The sequence below is a fragment of the Ambystoma mexicanum genome, chromosome 7p (genome assembly GCF_040938575.1).
Source record: "Ambystoma mexicanum isolate Mex_15411 chromosome 7p, UKY_AmexF1_1, whole genome shotgun sequence".
In the NCBI taxonomy this organism is placed as follows: domain Eukaryota; kingdom Metazoa; phylum Chordata; class Amphibia; order Caudata; family Ambystomatidae; genus Ambystoma; species Ambystoma mexicanum.
Window position 1 is genome coordinate 19,123,699 of NC_090939.1, and position 12,471 is coordinate 19,136,169.

Here is a 12,471-nt window from a genome sequence, read left to right on the forward strand (position 1 = left end):
GATAGGGGTCCCCCAGGATCAGCAGTTACCTCGGTCACAATACATTTTTATAGATACTGGGTCACAGAAATGCTCCATTGACAGCTCACTGGTTCCAGATATTGCCCTGTCAGGGCAACAAAGTTTATGTAGGGTTTGCATGTACATCTGGTGCGTAGCTCATTGTCCTAAGCGTACGCTAGCACACGGTCCTGAGCAAATTTACCGGTCCCCCGTTGACAGCTTCTCTCCATCTAGAACCGAGAATCCCTGTGATGCAAAGGTCTAAATCCCTCTCTCCTTTAATTTTTCAGAAAGCTGCTACCATTCCAGCCCCCTACCACGAACAGGACACTCGGCTCACATTCCCACGAACATATAATTCGGTCCTGGACACAACAACCCGGACTTTTGGGATATACATACGGTACCCCCGCTTGGGTGGATCATTCCACACCTCTCTCTCCCTGCTGAACGTAGCCTGCTACTTACCAACAGCTCTGCATTCCAAAGTTCCAGGGACTACTTCGATTTACATCTATGTGCAAAAGGTAAGAGCATTGCTAGGCAGTGATCTTGCACACCCTGTGCACCTTGCTGCTCCTTTTACACTGTATGCTCTCCACTCGCAGATTGTGACTGGATTACAACCAGACTCCTAAATCCGCTCCAGCCAGTCACCACAGAGCATCCAGCAGCCTGAGACCCCCCTGACTGCTGACTCCAACTGGCTGGCATCTACCAGTATCAACCACCGTCCCCCTCCACACCCTGCACCCAAGCACAAGGTTAGAGATGCTATTTTAGACAAAAGGTCATTTTTTCTATGATCCTTTTGAGATTGTGACCCGCCATGTACGCTCAGACAAATTGTAGGTGCTATTATTTCTAAGAGTTCTATTTCTTTTGTGCTCACAATTTTAGGGAGAAACAATCCTGAGGCCCAGAAGAAGGCACCACATCTGGGAGCCGAAACGTCCAAGGACTGGGCTCTTCAACAGCCTGCCCCCTTTCAATCTTGGAAATTTCATTCCCGATGTAGACCAAGGATCGGTCACCACTGTACCACAGCAAAACCCACACCTAGTGGGGTTTTTTGTTTAGAAGGACACATATTCCTTAGTTACCCCTGTCCTACTCAATTGCATCACTTCTTTTTGTAATACATTTACACCAATATCACTATGTTGATTGGACACATGCATATGTTTGTACTGGTTTTTAACAATGTGATGCAGTTGCTTCTATTCACACTGTACTTAAACCCAATGTGAAGTCTGTAACTTGTTTACTTAAAATTATTTGGCTTATTACAAATCTGAGACTTATGCTTTGATAAATTTGTTTACCTAAGACAAACTGATATGTACCACCTTTATTGTTTTACATCCAGAATGTTGAGTAACATGAAATAAATCTCAGGAACACCATCATAACTTTGCTGAACAAGAAAACATACACCCCTAATAGTATGTGAGAATTTAGATAGGCGGTTTTACTCCTCACTCCACCCCATATGTCACCAACCATGTCATCCTTGACACCACCACATTACTTGCACAACTGGTACATGCAAAGCCCCCACCCCCCAGCCAGCATTAAATATGGACCAAATGAGATGATGGGCCAAAATGTGATCTAGACCTTTACAACAATCCCCCCTTCGATCGATCGACACATTTTGGGCCATCAGCTCTTTGCCCGTTTGTTTTGGCATCCATACCGTTGTCACCCTATGCAAACTCTACCCTTGAGCCTTGTATTCATCTGGCGAGCAACCTTTTACCATACGCACTTCCCCAACAGCGGAGAAATCTTTCCAGAGGCCTCATAGTTGTCTATATCTAGGGGTGGACTTGTGAGCACTCCTGGTGGAGCATATTCAAATATTTCTGCTTGTGTGTGTCGTACATTTGGTGTCCTTTTCCCGGCCCGTCAACATTCAGGGGCATCCTATAGTTCCCCCTCCACCTGCTTCCCTTCAATATTCATATACCTAATGCACAAAGGGTGATGAGTGTCAGAATGAGTACTTGGACAGTTACTTTAGAAATGTTCGTCAACCACATGGGAACACAGGGAAAATAAATGTTTGAGCTACTGGTCAGGTGTTACTTTGCTTGCTTCCCTCATCATAGTCTTGTGGAGCGTATGTAGCTCCTCAATAGCTTCTGTCAAAGTTTTGTTTGCTGCGTCCTTTGCAGGCACAAAAGTACAGCAGCTGCTTCTGATCATTTTGCAGTTTCCACCCTCCATTGTTGCTAGTAGATCTAAAATGCATCTATTCTGGAAAGCAACTAATCTGGACGCCCTCAGTTCTTCCCTCAAAGTTCAGCTCTTTTTCAGTCGAAATAGCTAATTCTAGTATGATATGATAAGGCATTTTTAACGTGCATGTACACAAGTGTTTCTCTGCGCCACAAGACAAGGGAGGGAGACATTGGGTGGACAAGACAAACAATACTAGGCCTGGTGTCATTCGGATCGTACAAGTGAGATAATAGAAGTGCAAGGGGAAGGAGATGGGGAAGTGCAGGCGAAAGGAGAGGGGGACGTGCAAGGGAGAGGAGATGGGGAAGAGTGATCAGGGCAGGATGGCTCTGAAATGCAGCAAGGCAGCGTGGCTTTAGCTAAGTCCGAGGAGGCAGGGGTATGTTGGGGTTACATTTACAGCCCCCAAGAGTGAGGTAGGCCAGGAGGCAATGCAAAGGAAGACTGGTCGTGGGGGAGCATGGTACCTAATAAGACTCTGAGGGAACCAAGCAACCAGTCAATGCAGCACACAGGAAAGTTAGCAAGGGAGTGGGAGAGAGAAGGCCGAGGAAAACAGGAGGGTCTTAAGCCGCTTACAGAACTTCAGGTGGTCCGGCTCAAGTCTGGGACGGGCAGGGAGGCTGTTCCAGAGGGAGGCACATGCAATGGAGATATCTATTCCCCCCACTCTCTACTTGGAGAAGAGTCTGTGCCTCAGAGAGTTGGAGGTAGTGGAGCGCAGGGCTCTAGATGGAAAGCCTTTCGGAAGAGTTGAATGTAGTGCGGGCCCCCTGGCACCAGAAAGGCTTGTGGACGATGCAGAGGGTCTTGAACTTAATCCTTGCAGCCACAGGTCGCCAGTGGAGAGATTTCAGGCTGGAGAGATGCGGTCTCTGAGCTTGAGGCCAAAGATAAGTCTTGCAGTCCTGTTATGGATTAGTTGCAGAGGGCGAAGAGGTAGGCAGATTGAGAAAGAGGCTGTTGCAGTAGTCCAGCCTGGAGAAAACCAGCGCTCTGGAGACAAGAGTACTTAATATCATGTGATTTGCAGTCATTTTGCGTTGGGTGCGGTCTGGACACCTGGAAGCAATAGGGACGCAAAGAAAGTTGATGCCTTGTTAAACAATCTATACACCGGTGGAACTGGGCAGTCTGTTGCTGGGATCAATATCTGTTTCGTTATGAGATCTTTTATTGCCAAATCCCTCACCAAGTGTCTTCCGGTATCGAACACCACAGTAAGTGGGGGGAACCAGCTGTCAAGAGGGATCGGGCATCTCTGTGATACCCCAACACTGTTTGAAGAACCAAAGGATCTGATGTGAGATGTGACCAATTTTTTCAAAAGTAGGTAAGTCTCAAACCCCAAAGCTTTGTAGAAAAAAAATAGGCCAAAAAATTCCATTTGGTAGTGTAACAAGAGAAACAATGCACATATTAAACTGGGGGATGCGACGGGTCAGAATAATGAGACGGACACAGTGTTGGGTTGTTCACCAAAATACATTTATTTAAATAACAGGGGTTGGAAAAAGGCCATACTAGCCATCACGTCTATGAGGCATTTCTCTGCCTCAACAAAAGTAACTAATGGACCAGTCTTTGTCAGGATGCACAAAATGATAACCACCGTCTTGTGTCGAAAACCTAATCTGACCCTCAAACTGAAATGCCTCAAATCTACTATGGTGGTGCGGGGGATAAAGTATTTCTCAGCTGCCGTCCTGCAGCCTTCCTCAGCTGTTGTTTTCAAAAGGTTTCACTAAGTAAATCTAAAGTCCAAAGTGTTTCAAAATAAAGTTCCACAGCTTCAAGCACAATTTCCTATTAGGGAAAGAGGCTTTCTTTCTCTATCCAGAGTACGGTTTTGCAGGGGGACAATCCACGTCCCCTGGTCTTTCCTCTTGGCCAGCAACAGGAAACTATTGCTTATTCAACGGTTCTTTCTCTTGTACTAGACTTGGTTTGCTTGGTTGCCAGTATTTCTATTACTCTTCCCAATGTACTGAAGAGTAGTGCTTTTAATGATTACACACAATACCCAATGTTTGCCTAAACACTGGGTGATCGACTTGGTTCACTCTCCTTGGTTACACACACGTGTATGTTGCCCTTCTTATTATGTTTCTCTAATGTAGGTTCCTAACTGGCTGTAAACCACATACATCCTCATGTATCCTGCTGTACCCGTTTGGGTTGCTCTCCTGCAGGCTCTTCTCCTAGTGTCCAGTTTGTCTGTCTGAATCTCCTAGGAGTTGTCTTCTCCTCTTATATGAGTTACTGTTGTCGTCATCTGATAGAGGTCTTGCTTTCCATGGTTTACTTCCGACTCGACATTGCTACATCGCTGTGAGCCACTTCCAGTGTCCATCCTCTGCAAGGTCCCTGCTTGCTTACTGCAGCCTCGCTCTACTTCTAAGACCGTCAATGGGTTCATGGTCCTTGCATCGAAAATTTTGCATCGAAGGTAAGTACCATCACATTTTTTCCATTGAAAAATGTTCCATCGAATTCCCATACATAAAATGCAAAGTGTTTATCCATCGAAACCCTTTCATCGAAAAACACTTTACATTTTTTTGCATGGGCATTCGATGGAATATACCATTACAGGGAGCTGGACAGCTCCCTGTAACTTACGATATTTATTTTTTATTGGGCGGGGTCCTCCCCCCAAACTCCCCTCAATCCCCAGGGGTCCTCCCCCTCTAACCCCCCACACCAACGCCCATTTTCAAAATGTAACCCTTGTCCAGTGCTGAAATCTTTAATGTATTTCAGCACCGGACAGCTCCCCGTAACTTGTGGTTTTGTCTATTGGGGGTCCCCCCTCACCCCGAGGGGTTCTCCCCCTTTCACCCCCCCCACACCAACCCCCATTTTCAAAATGCAACCCTTGTCCAGTGCTGAAATCTTTAATGTATTTCAGCACCGGACAGCTCCCCGTAACTTGTGGTTTTGTCTATTGGGGGTCTCCCCCCCACACCCCGAGGGGTTCTCCCCCTTTCACCCCCCACCCACACCAACCCCCATTTTCAAAATGCAACCCTTGTCCAGTGCTGAAATCTTTAATGTATTTCAGCACCGGACAGCTCCCTGTAACTTGCAGTATTTATGGTTTATTTGGGGGTTTCCCCCCCAACCCACACCTAACCCCAAGGGAACCCCCTACCCCAACCCTAAATCTAACCCTAACCCTTACCCTACATCTAACCCTTGCCCCAACTCTAAAATCCATCGAATTTCATTCAAGGAATATGCTTTTCGAAGAAAAAGTTTTTCAATGAATACATTTCAATGGATACAAATTCGATGGAAAGTCCAGATACCCCTTCAATGGGCTTTTCCTGTGTGTCGCGTTATTTGCTGCAAATGAATGGCAGGGACCACTGGTTCTTATCCGCGTCTCACATGGCAAGTCTCGACTTGCTTCCATCTCCGCTCATTTGAATATTGTAGGAGAGCAGGCTCGGCTTCCCACTGGTAATGTTGTCGGAGTTTTGACATTGAACGTCCTTAGCGGAGGGGTTATTATTTTGAGTTCCTATTAGGTCGCTCTTCACTTTGCTGGTGAACACGAGACATTCTTACGCTCTGCTTTCAAGGCTGCGCTGGGTTCCCAACCCCCCCAAACCCAGACCTCTCCCCCAAGTCCTCCCGACTTGTTCTGTTCAGCTGCCCCCCACTCTCTTTGCTTGTAGTTCTGTGCTTCTCATGGGTCTATTTAAACAGAGACAGCACTGCGTCAACCAGTCTTGGTTTCTGCTGGTGCTCGCACTGGGCAAATGATTACCCAATGGTTTGAACAATCTTGTAGATTGCCATTTTGGCTGCTATGCGTTACTGGTTCTATTTCCACAGTGATTCCCACTGTGACTGCTCTTTCTTCTGTCACAATGACAACTGCTAGTACCAATGCTACAAGCCTTACTCTGTTTCACGCTGCTGCTGCAGCCACACCTACTTTCCCGCCTTTGACCAGGGTGCTACATCTGCTACTACCACCACTACAAAAATGGAGGAAGGATAGCTCAGGGACAACGCGTTTCTCTTGGAAGCAAGAAAAGTGCGTTATAAAGGAACAAGTCATAATGTGTTTGGTCCTTCTCTTTTATTGATGCAACTGCTGTGAAACAGAGAAGCAGGACTATCACGTTGTGTACAGTTCTCTTGCACCTTCATATAGGACCTCCCTGCCCCAGTACTACACCCATTCGTCACTGGTGTGTTTCTTGCAGGATACCTGTATTGATATATTCCAATAGTGTCTTTAATGGGGAAGAAAGAAAAAACGTCCAAGACACATGGTTTGCCCAGTGTGGCAGTAGTGTTAGTTGACCATCACCAAGGGGTGATAGATAGTAGGGACCTCGCGAGATGCGCTATAGTGTAGTCTCGCAAGAGTTAATCCGCGAGCTGCGCAGGGCGCGCCAGGAACTATTCTGAAGGCACCAATGCTCTGGAGCAGGTCCCACTCCTCCTTATCAGGGACCCAAGACTGCCACAGGGCACCCCTGTGCCTCATTACTTACTGAGCACCAGAGTGATATCCCCAGGGTGCATGCAGCACGAGCATTGGGTGTAAATACTACAGCAGGTCCTCGTGGAGGTCACCACTTCACACTGTGCACTACTTGGGAAGCTCCCTTAAGCACGGCGTGCATGTCTCTTGTATGTTGGTGCCCATGTAGATGATGTATGCGCACTGACATAGAGGAGCATAAATGATCCTATGGAGTCAATGGTATGTGCGGCACAGGCTCACCTTGTCACTCAAGGACGCGGCTCGATGTTGGGGCTAATGGGATGGGGACGGGCCGCGGCTCGATGTTGGGGGTAATGGGATGGGGACGGCGCGAGGCTCGATGTTGGGGCTAATGGGATGGGGACGGCGCGCGGCTCGATTTTGGGGCTAATGGGATGGGGACGGCGCGCGGCTCGATGTTGGGGCTAATGGGATGGGGACGACGCGCGGCTCGATGTTGGGGCTAATGGGATGGGGACGGCGCGCGGCTCGATGTTGGGGCTAATGGGATGGGGACGGCGCGCGGCTCGATGTTGGGGCTAATGGGATGGGGACGGCGCGCGGCTCGATGTTGGGGCTAATGGGATGGGGACGGCGCGCGGCTCGATGTTGGGGCTAATGGGATGGGGACGGCGCGCGGCTCGATGTTGGGGCTAATGGGATGGGGACGGGCCGCGGCTCGATGTTGGGGCTAATGGGATGGGGACGGCGCGCGGCTCGATGTTGGGGCTAATGGGATGGGGACGGCGCGCGGCTCGATGTTGGGACTAATGGGATGGGGACGGCGCGCGGCTCGATGTTGGGGGTAATGGGATGGGGACGGCGCGCGGCTCGATGTTGGGGCTAATGGGATGGGGACGGCGCGCGGCTCGATGTTGGGGCTAATGGGATGGGGACGGCGCGCGGCTCGATGTTGGGGCTAATGGGATGGGGACGGCGCGCGGCTCGATGTTGGGGCTAATGGGATGGGGACGGCGCACGGCTCGATGTTGGGGCTAATGGGATGGGGACGGCGCGCGGCTCGATGTTGGGGCTAATGGGATGGGGACGGCGCGCGGCTCGATGTTGGGGCTAATGGGATGGGGACGGCGCACGGCTTGATGTTGGGGGTAATGGGATGGGGACGGGCCGCGGCTCGATGTTGGGGGTAATGGGATGGGGACGGGTTGGGACTCGATGTTGGGGGTAATGGGATGGGGATGGCGCGCGGCTCGATGTTGGGGCTAATGGGATGGGGACGGCTCGATGTTGGGGCTAATGGGATGGGGACGGGCCGCGGTTCGATGGGGCTAATGGGATGGGGACGGCGCGCGGCTCGATGTTGGGGCTAATGGGATGGGGACGGCGCGCGGCTCGATGTTGGGGGTAATGGGATGGGGACGGCGCGCGGCTCGATGTTGGGGGTAATGGGATGGGCCGCGGCTCGATGTTGGGGGTAATGGGATGGGGAAGGCGCGCGGACCCCTGTGGGGGTGTGGAAGGCCGAAGGCGGGTGGGGTCTCGCGGGGAGCGTGCACGGCCGTTGGAGGCGGCGCGCGCCCCCAGCCATTGCCCTCCACAGATGTCACGCGGCAGCGACGCGGGCTGCGCTAGCGGAGTGAACCGGAAGCGCTGGCGCGGTGCCCCGGAAGCGCAGCTGCGGCGGGCGGGCGGGGCGGGGCGGGGCGGGAGCTCAGGCGGCCGTGGACATAGAGAGCGGACTAGGCGGCTTCTCCACTCTAGTGACACCGGCAGCTAACGGTGTGCATCCCGCGGAGGAAGAGGGGCGGCACGGGGGCAGACGCGGGGGCGGGCCGCAGCTGAGAGGGGCCGGCAGGAGCCGCAGGGCGAGCCCGGCACCCCGCAGCAGCGGCAGCGGCGGCGGCGGGAGGGGCGGGGCCTGGGAAGGGCAGAGCCGGGCAGCAGCGTGGGGTGCAGAGTGCGCAGAGTGGCGACAGGACAAGGACGGACCCCCTGCCAGCCGAGGCCCAAGGTAAGGGCCCGCGCCGCAGCACTGGGCTGCCTGCGAGGCCAGCTTCACCCTGGCAACGGAGGACAGCGCACTCCCCATCCTGTGCCCGCGCCACTCCTGCTCCCACTGCCCATCCTGTGCACGCACACGGGCCACTCCTGCTCCCACTGCCCCGCCACCCCTGCCCCCACTGCCCCGCATGCACACGGGCCACTCCTGCCCCCACTGCCCCGCATGCACAAGCGCCACTCCTGCCCCCACTGCCCCGCATGCACACGGGCCACTCCTGCCCCCACTGCCCCGCATGCAGACGGGCCACTCCTGCCCCCACTGCCCCGCATGCAGACGGGCCACTCCTGCTCCCACTGCCCCGCATGCACACGGGTCACTCCTGCTCCCACTCCCCATCCTGTGCACGCACACGGGCCACTCCTGCTCCCACTGCCCCTGGTCATGGAGGACAGTGCAGTGCACCCCCCCCCCCTGTGCACGCGCCACTCCTGCTCCCACTCCCCATCCTGTGCACGCACACGGGCCACTCCTGCTCCCACTGCCCCGCATGCACACGGGCCACTCCTGCCCCCACTGCCCCGCATGCACACGGGCCACTCCTGCTCCCACTGCCCCGCATGCACACGGGCCACTCCTGCTCCCACTGCCCCGCATGCACACGGGTCACTCCTGCTCCCACTCCCCATCCTGTGCACGCACACGGGCCACTCCTGCTCCCACTGCCCCTGGTCATGGAGGACAGTGCAGTGCACCCCCCCTCCTGTGCACGCGCCACTCCTGCTCCCACTCCCCATCCTGTGCACGCACACGGGCCACTCCTGCTCCCACTGCCCCGCATGCACACGGGCCACTCCTGCCCCCACTGCCCCGCATGCACACGGGCCACTCCTGCCCCCACTGCCCCGCATGCACACGGGCCACTCCTGCTCCCACTGCCCCGCATGCACACGGGTGACTCCTGCTCCCACTCCCCATCCTGTGCACGCACACGGGCCACTCCTGCTCCCACTGCCCCTGGTCATGGAGGACAGTGCAGTGCACCCCCCCTCCTGTGCACGCGCCACTCCTGCTCCCACTCCCCATCCTGTGCACGCACACGGGCCACTCATGCCCCCACTGCCCCGCATGCACACGGGCCACTCATGCCCCCACTGCCCCCACTGCCCCGCATGCACACGGGCCACTCCTGCCCCCACTCCCCATCCTGTGCACGCGCCACTCCTGCTCCCACTCCCCATCCTGTGCACGCACACGGGCCACTCCTGCTCCCACTGCCCCTGGTCATGGAGGACAGTGCAGTGCACCCCCCCTCCTGTGCACGCGCCACTCCTGCTCCCACTCCCCATCCTGTGCACGCACACGGGCCACTCCTGCTCCCACTGCCCCGCATGCACACGGGCCACTCCTGCCCCCACTGCCCAGCATGCACACGGGCCACTCCTGCCCCCACTGCCCCGCATGCACACGGGCCACTCCTGCTCCCACTGCCCCGCACGCACACGGGTCACTCCTGCTCCCACTCCCCATCCTGTGCACGCACACGGGCCACTCCTGCTCCCACTGCCCCTGGTCATGGAGGACAGTGCAGTGCACCCCCCCTCCTGTGCACGCGCCACTCCTGCTCCCACTCCCCATCCTGTGCACGCACACGGGCCACTCATGCCCCCACTGCCCCGCATGCACACGGGCCACTCATGCCCCCACTGCCCCGCATGCACACGGGCCACTCCTGCCCCCACTCCCCATCCTGTGCACGCGCCACTCCTGCTCCCACTCCCCATCCTGTGCACGCACACGGGCCACTCCTGCTCCCACTGCCCCTGGTCATGGAGGACAGTGCAGTGCACCCCCCCTCCTGTGCACGCGCCACTCCTGCTCCCACTCCCCATCCTGTGCACGCACACGGGCCACTCCTGCTCCCACTGCCCCGCCACCCCTGCTCCCACTGCCCCGCATGCACACGGGCCACTCCTGCCCCCACTGCCCCGCATGCACACGGGCCACTCCTGCCCCCACTGCCCCGCATGCACACGGGCCACTCCTGCCCCCACTGCCCCGCATGCACACGGGCCACTCCTGCCCCCACTGCCCCGCATGCACACGGGCCACTCCTGCTCCCACTGCCCCGCATGCACACGGGCCACTCCTGCTCCCACTCCCCATCCTGTGCACGCACACGGGCCACTCCTGCTCCCACTGCCCCTGGTCATGGAGGACAGTGCAGTGCACCCCCCCTCCTGTGCACGCGCCACTCCTGCTCCCACTCCCCATCCTGTGCACGCACACGGGCCACTCCTGCCCCCACTGCCCCGCATGCACACGGGCCACTCATGCCCCCACTGCCCCGCATGCACACGGGCCACTCCTGCCCCCACTCCCCATCCTGTGCACGCGCCACTCCTGCTCCCACTCCCCATCCTGTGCACGCACACGGGCCACTCCTGCTCCCACTGCCCCTGGTCATGGAGGACAGTGCAGTGCACCCCCCTCCTGTACACGCGCCACTCCTGCCCCAACTGCCCCGCATGCACACGGGCCACTCCTGCTCCCACTGCCCCGCATGCACACGGGCCACTCCTGCCCCCACTGCCCCGCATGCACACGGGCCACTCCTGCCCCCACTGCCCCGCATGCACACGGGCCACTCCTGCCCCCACTGCCCCGCATGCACACGGGCCACTCCTGCTCCCACTGCCCCGCATGCACACGGGCCACTCCTGCTCCCACTGCCCCGCATGCACACGGGCCACTCCTGCTCCCACTGTCCCGGGCCATTGAGGACAGTGCACCCCCTCCTGGGGCGTCTGGGTGTGGGGGGCTCGGCTCTCATCTCTGCCCAAGCTTCGTGTGCATCTGGGTTTACTGTGGTGGTTCGTCCCCCCACCAAGGGGTGGTAAGGTGACTTTCGTCTCTTGTATACACACCCCCCCTTACATATTGGTATTTTTTTAAAATGTATTTGTAATGTATATTGCGCCAAAGCGCAACACATAATCCACTGAAAGTAAAGTCATGAGCTATACACATTTGTCTTGAGACTGGGAAAGGCAGCTTTTAAGAGGTACGATTAAAGAATAAGAAGTAATCGTGTGATGGATGCAGATTTTGTGAACTTGTGCATGTTCTGTGTACGCACTCCTTGGCGCCTGCTTCGTTGTGCTCCATGAGTTTCCGTTTCTACATAGAATCCTTGGGGTTATAGAAGTGGGCACTCAGTCACTGGCCTGTACGGCAATAAATAGTACAGTGCCTAAGGGCCCACTGTGCTGGAATGGGGCAGTTGTATTCGCCAAGTTTGCCGGATTCTGTGTACCTTGCCTGACAAATGTATTTTAGAATACACGTTCTGCAAAACATTTGCCCCAAAATCCCCAGTTATGTAGTTCTTTTATTTGCAAAATGTAAGGAGTGGCTCGTTTGCGAATATGGCCCACTTTTATACTGATGCTGTAGACCATAGTGAACAGCACATCTAACGTCCACTTGAGATGCAGACTTTATTATGTCTCCATTCTAGATGATGTATGGGACGCGTCCTTTTTATTGTTCTTTATATACGTTCCGCACGATGGCAATAGACATTGGTTGAGCAGGTGCTGAATGCGACTCCTGCTTACCTGGCAGCACCCAATAAGCAGGAAATACCTCCAAGGAATCGAAAGCTGGAGCTCGTGCATTTCATAACTCCCACATGACGTGTATACTGTAGCCTTTTGACTATGATGTTATACATTATGCTTTAAATATCTTC

General features: G+C 55.1%; 1 protein-coding gene across 1 annotated transcript in view; it reads left to right on the forward strand.

Annotated features, from left to right (window-relative positions):
* Nucleotides 1-8,454: 8,454 nt before the first annotated feature.
* AGPAT3 (1-acylglycerol-3-phosphate O-acyltransferase 3) overlaps nt 8,455-12,471 on the forward strand; it is a 660,566-nt gene continuing 656,549 nt past the window's right edge. Inside the window, exon 1 of the mRNA XM_069635675.1 lies at nt 8,455-8,729. The gene's annotated coding sequence lies outside the window, so the exon portion shown is untranslated. The remainder of the gene's footprint in view (nt 8,730-12,471) is intronic.